We start from the raw sequence: 7,034 nt of genomic DNA, 5'->3' as shown, positions 1-7,034 counted from the left end.
AATCCAGAGTAGACTGCTCACGTTAAAAAAAAAAAAAAAAAAAATGAACAATAAAAAATCGTAATGGTATCAGTGGTGTACAGACAGAAACATGCATGTCATACTAAGGGAATTAAATTGCAGGGTTAAACCAAGAACTGGTTGTTGTTGTTGTTGTTGTTGTTGTTGTTGTTGTTGTTGTTGTTGTTGTTGTTGTTAGGAGCTTTAACAGTCATTGAAGTGTAGCGTGGGAGAAACTGAAGTGTACATGTCAAATGTACAAAACTCTTACCGTCTTTTCCCACTTCTTTCTTTCTTTCTTGTCCGGTTTCATGTTTTTCTTTGTCCAAAATTCCTAATCGATTATCCTACTTGTGTGTTTTTTCTTCTCCTTTTTAAAACGTGTTTGTCTTACTTTTTTCGGTTCATGTATATGAGAACAAAAATCTTAAACATTTGTTGAAGGTAAGTTTCACTTTACTAGTTTACTACTGTGTTGACTCTCTCTCTCTCTCTCTCTCTCTCTCTCTCTCTCTCTCTCTCTCTCTCTCTCTCTCTCTCGTCTCTCTCTTCCATTCTCTCTTCCATTCTCTCTTTCATTCTCTCTTCCATTCTCTCTCTCTCTCTCTCTCTCTCTTCCATTCTCTCTCTCTCTCTCTCTCTCGTCTCTCTCTTCCATTCTCTCTTTCATTCTCTCTTCCATTCTCTCCCTCTCTCTCTCTCTCTCTCTCTCTCTCTCTCTCTCTCTCTCTCTCTCTCTCTCTCTCTCTCTCATGTTCTATCATGCATTATGTATTCGTATAGGTAATGTTGTAATTAGTAATACTGTATGATTGCGATTGACAATTGTCCTTTTATTGTCTTTATTTTTATGTCTTAGTTTAGCAGGGACAGATTGTAAGACTAGGCGTGAGCCTAAAATCTCCATCCTTGAGTAATAAAGTTCGTTCGTTCGTTCGTTCGTTCGTTCGTTCTCTCTCTCTCTCTCTCTCTCTCTCTCTCTCTCTCTCTCTCTCTCTCTCTCCCTCTCTCTTCTCTCTCTCTGTCTCTCTCTCTCTCTTTCTCTCTCTCTATTTCTCTCTCTCTGTCTCTCTCTCTCTCTCCCCCCCTCTCTCTCTCTCTCTCTCTCTCTCTCTCTCTCTCTCTCTCTCTCTCTCTCTCTCTCTCTCTCTCTGTTTGCGTATCTTAGATCGTTCTGTCTTCTTGTACTTTTTGATTATACATATCTTTGACTTTCTTTTAATCATTTCATTCGTACACTTGACTTGATCGATTTTCAGGTTCTGCTGCTCTGTTGTTTTTTTGTTTCTCCTTTTTGTTCATCTATTTATCAATTGTATTACCTCCTTCTGAATATAAAATGCTACACATGAAAGTAATGACCTATTTTTCTTACTATGTACGCGTACACAAAATGTATGAGCAGTCAATTTTATTGGGAACTGCGAAATAATTCTAGATAATAGTTTTAAACTTGTTTTATGGATAACCTCGTGGATCCAACATTCGCACGCGCACGCGCGATTGTGTTTGTGTGTAACCGTTAGAGCGTCTCTGTGTGTGTGAGTATTTGGTGCGCACGCGTGATTAGTGTTTATGTGTAACCGTTAGAGCGTCTGTGTGTGTGTATAAGGGAAAGTCGCCAATCCCGGAACAGTCGGCTAACTTGGAACACCTCAATATGCGGTCAACGGGAAACAATTCATGAACATTTTTTTAGCAGAAATGTCTAGTGACCCCTCCCGATGTTATTGCAAAAAGAAAAATGGCAACTGCGGCAAAATCAAAGAAGAGGTACGTTTTTTTAACTTTTCTCCCTTCTTCTTCTTATTTCTATTGTCTAGAATTCGTTTTATTACTCTTTATCTATATACGTTCACATAAAATGTTGATTGCTATTACAAACCTACATCAATGTGTTACACTATGAACGGGGAAAAAAGATTGGAAACGTCACATGTATCCTACAGCTAAAGTCGAAATCCATGCAGGTGCCATGCGGCTATGCTGGAACACATATAGAGGCAAACATGGAACAGTGTTCCTGCTTTGACGCATTCTGTTCCATCTTACCCTCATCAAACGATAAAGTGAACACTGGTGTTTTTAGTCCGTGGCAGGCTAATTGCCCCCTGGATAATTGTTCCCCGACAACTGCCCCCCCCCCCCCCTCCGGACAATTGCCCTACTAGGACAATTGCCCCCCGGACACCTGCCCCCCCACCGAGGGAGGACAACTGCCCCCCGGACACCTGCCCCCCCAATTTTTTTCTCACCACTCTCCGTGCAAGTTTTTGCAAAAGCCGTTCACTTCAATAAGAGTGTGTGTGTGTGTGTGTGTGTGTGTGTGTGTGTGTGTATGTGTGTGTGTGTGTGTGTGTGTGTGTGTGTGTCTGTGTGTGTGTGTGTGTGTGTGTGTGTGTGTGTGTGTGTGTGAGTGTGTTTGCTGGTGTAAATGCGGGCGTAAGTGTGGGCGTGCAAGTGTCTGTGTCGGTTTGTCTGTGTGTATGTCTGTCAGTTTGTCTTTGTCTGGGTGTTTACAGTATTTATGTGTATGTGTCTATATGTGTGTGAGTGTGTGTGTATATGTGTGTGTCAGTGTGTGTGTGTGTGTGTTTGCGCGCGCGCGCGTGTGTGTGTGTGTGTATGTGTGTGTGTGTGTGTGTGTGTATTCAAACCAGGAAGCATTATATAGATATCGTTGAGAAAACAAATTATAGACTTCCATTACCTATGAATACCCTCTAGACAACAATACAACACTTGATAACTCGCTAAACATACAGACAAGAATGGGGGGCAATTCATTGTCACGGGGGGCAATTGTCCTAGGCGGGAAAATGTCCAGGGGGCAGTACTGTTGTCCGGGGGGGGGGGGGGGGGCAGTACTGTTGTCCGGACGGTGGCAACCCGAAGAAATGGGCTGCGCGTTGTCGGCTGTCAGAAACGGGGAAATGGGTTTGCGTTGCGCATCAAGAACATTTGGTGTTCCTGTCACGACTTTTATGCTGCGAAATATCTTGGTACTGCTTCTTGTGTGGCACCAACACCCCTTTGAACATTATACAGTGCCAGCAGTATACACACGGCATTGATCACACGAGGACTGCACTGAAAGTAGAAAACAAAAGGACATTGAGTGAAAAATCGTTTCTTAGCTTCTTTTTTTATGTTTTACAAAAACAGTTTTTTTTTATCCGATTTGTTTAGACCTAGCCCTTATTTATATTTTTTTCACATTTGAGGCATTAATTGTTATCAAATTTACTATTTCTTTGGTAAAAATCCAATGTTATGTGGAAAAACAGACATTTAAATAAGATGGCTAAATCAAAATGTTATGACGTATGAATTTATCTTGTGTGTGTGGCAATGTGTAATTGTGTGCGTGTGATTGAGAGTGTGTGGGTGTATATATGTGTGTGTGAGACACAGACAGAGCTAGAAAGAGAGTCAGTGTGTTTTTGCATGTGTTCCGAGTTTGACAACACAGTGTTCCACTTTACACACCCATGCGTCCAACCTGGAACAAATGCAGAAATTTTTATAATGGTCAGTTTGATGAGTTGTGTGACTTTTATTTTATCTTATGTTGTTCGTTTGTTTACTGATAGAGTCTAGTATGTGACAATATAAAAAACGCTTTGCAATAATAATTTTTTTGTCTGGTACGGCTGTTTCTCCTTAACTGTTCCAGGTTTAGCGACATTCCCATATATATGTGTGCGCACGTGTGATTATGGTTGTGTGTAACCGTTAGAGCGTCTGTGTGTGTGTGTATGTATATGTGTGCGCACGTCCACCGACTGACACTCAATCGTAAATTAAACTGTGTACTGACCAAACTTTATGATACGGACTTTCGGGATATAGCTCAGTTGGTAGCGCGCTGGATTTGTATTCAGTTGGCCGCTGTCAGCGTGAGTTCGATCCCAGGTTCGGCGGAAATTTATTTCACAGAGTCAACTTTGTGTGCAGACTCTCTTCGGTGTCCGAACCTCCCCCCGTGTACACTACATTGGGTGTGCACGTTAAAGATCCCACGATTGACAAAAGGGTCTTTCCTGGCAAAATTGCTTAGGCACAGTTAATAATTGTCTACCTATACCCGTGTGACTTGGAATAATAGGCCGTGAAAGGTAAATATGCGCCGAAATAGCTGCAATCTACTGGCCGTATAAAATTTCATCTCACATGGCATTACTGCAGAGCGCCTAGAACTGTACCCACGGAATATGCGCGATATAAGACTCATTGATTGATTGATTGATTAAATTCATAGCTCAGAATTCAGAGGCATTTAAGCCTCCAAATTTGCAGAACCTGCACTTGTTAGCAGAACAAGTCATTTTAGATCCCTTTGGAGTCACGGAATGCTCGGAATACATTTCGTTTACATGCGTCAAAGAAGGAATTATCCTAAGCTGTGACAGCTGGGGAGCAACTCCGCGTTGTCTTAGTGATGTCCCTTGGATGACAACGTAGCCATTCTCGGGTCATTTTCGTCGATCAAACAACCAAATTAATTAACTATGCTCAAGTTTGGAGCTCAATCCGTCCATCAATTTCACGACAAATGTTCTTTGGTTTGATTACAGGGAACTGTACTAAAAATAAGTAAAGAATGTCACTGAATTCTGAGCAATGAGTTTAACACCCTAAAGTTCAAGATAACCGACTTTCGCTATTCCCACGGCCCTCATAGGAGCACATAATATATCTCCCACTTTCCGCATTCGTTAAGTGACGGCAAGATGTTCTCCTATTCGCACACTTATCATAAAACCACTATCCGTAGGGCTAAGCATGGCGACGGAACACGACAGTACAACACGCTAACTCCATTTGTAAGCTTCTTTTTCAACAGCTAATGGGATTTCACTCTTGTAGACAAACACGCGCGAATGCAATTGTCTCCCTGTAACACAATCGTCAGACAAGTTAGCAGTTGGGGAAAAAATGTCTTATCTTCAAAAGTGTCGCAAACTCATGCTGTGTCGTTTACAACAAAAATCTAACAAGGAAATCGTCTTTTTTTCTGTTTAAAGGCACATTTTTAAAACAGTTAGTTCATGGATGCAACCCATGTTCAAGTCAGGTTTATCCTGGAATGTTGCAATACCAGGCGCTCGGTTGCAGCGTGATCAACTCTGAACACAAAAGAATAAAACCACGAATTCTAAAACGTATTCCCTTATAAAATACTCATAAAGACAAGCAATATTTACGGGGGGCCCGGGTAGCTCAGGTGGTAGAGCACTGGACTTGTGATCGAGAGGTCGCTGGTTCGAATCCGGCCAGGGACGGACACGGGTCAACTTTATGTGCAGACCCAGAGACGGTATCCATCTCCCACCCCCGTGTCACCACAATGGCACGTTAAAGATCTTGGTCATTCTACCATAAGTGCAGATGGCCTAAACACGCAAACATCAAAAAGCCGTGAGGGCGTAAAACTCGAATCGTATAAACCAATTCATGTCCATTATAGGCAATTAAGACCTGACGGACAATAAGCCCCTTAAAATTTACTTTTACTGCAATATTCACATAAATGCAAAAATCAAATTTCCTCGACACTTGAAGTTGTACAACTCATGCGTAGAGCGTGTCAGTCGCTGACAAATTCGATCTTAAGAAGTGTACGAGAATTCGATGCAAAGTATTAATGTAATACAACAGCATTGCGTTATTGGAAAGTACTCCACAGCTGTGCTAATTGATTAAATACGTGTGAATAGCTGAATCGGTTTGACCCTTCAGCGTCGGATTCGCGATTCTTCAATTTCATTTTTATCAGTGCTGTCCGGCGCGCATACGTCTAGCAGAGGAAGCACATTAGACTGACTTTCGGAATAGAATCTGGAATCAGTCCAGCCAATGCCAATGAGTTCCACTGTTGATATAGTCAAGGCTCGATACATCTAGAACTACCGTTTACAATGATTGTCTGGAAAAACTGACTTTTCAAATAATTGTGAGCCTGCATGGGAAAACCAAGGCTAAATGGGAACATTTGTACTTTTTTAGCTTTTGAAATGATATTAAACTTTAGACTTTGACAAACATTTGACAAAAAACAAAATTGATCTAACTGTAATAGTTTTTTTCACAGTGCTGTTTTGAAATATGTACACGTTATGATGAAGTTGGTTGATCAATAAAGCGATTTAGCAGTACATTCTGAAGCTTGATAATTTTATCCCTTCTGACCTATTTTCATTGTAGCCAAAAATAGCTTGCTGCGTCTTTAGCCGGGTTTTCCCATGCAGGCTCACAATTTTGTGCAATGTGAAGGTGCTCCTGATATATAATATTATTGTTCTATCTACAATAAACAGTGTCATGCCTCCTTGGGAAGTTCTAGACAGCTTATTGTTGGCTGTCACATTCCTTAAAACAAAACAAAAACCTTCCCTAAAATCAGGGAAAGCCCACGATTATAAACACTTTAAATAGAACTTCCTTCAGACCTTCCATAAAATCTTAATCAAGGAAATCAGACGAATACAAACACTTTACATACAGCTTCCTTCTTACTGGTCTATGCCCCCCCCCCCCCCCCCCCCACACGCACGCACACACGCACGCAGGCACGCACGCTCGCACGCACGCACGCTCGCACACACACACACACACACGCACGCACACGCACACACACACACATTCTCACGCAAACACACACGCAGGCACGCACGCACCCACGCACACGCACACACACACACACACACTCACACACACACACACACTCACACGCGCGCGCGTGCGTCCACACACACACAAACACACGCACACACACACACACACACACACTCACACACACACACACACACACTCAAAACGAATCCGGTTCGGAATGCACAGCAATTCGAATAGCAGCGAGTCACACATAACTTCATGATGATTGTCGTGCCGATATAGACTCGTTGCTTCATTACCTGAGTCGTCTAAAAGCGGACAGCAAAACCGGTCTTCAAAGGCACAGAGCCTTACGTGGCAAGAGACACATTTTGGGATGACCCCTTTTTTCCCCCTCACCCCATTCTTGGCAGCTT

Source organism: Littorina saxatilis, linkage group LG10 (genome assembly GCF_037325665.1).
Source record: "Littorina saxatilis isolate snail1 linkage group LG10, US_GU_Lsax_2.0, whole genome shotgun sequence".
NCBI classification, from domain to species: Eukaryota; Metazoa; Mollusca; class Gastropoda; order Littorinimorpha; family Littorinidae; genus Littorina; species Littorina saxatilis.
Note: the sequence above shows the minus strand (reverse complement) of the source record.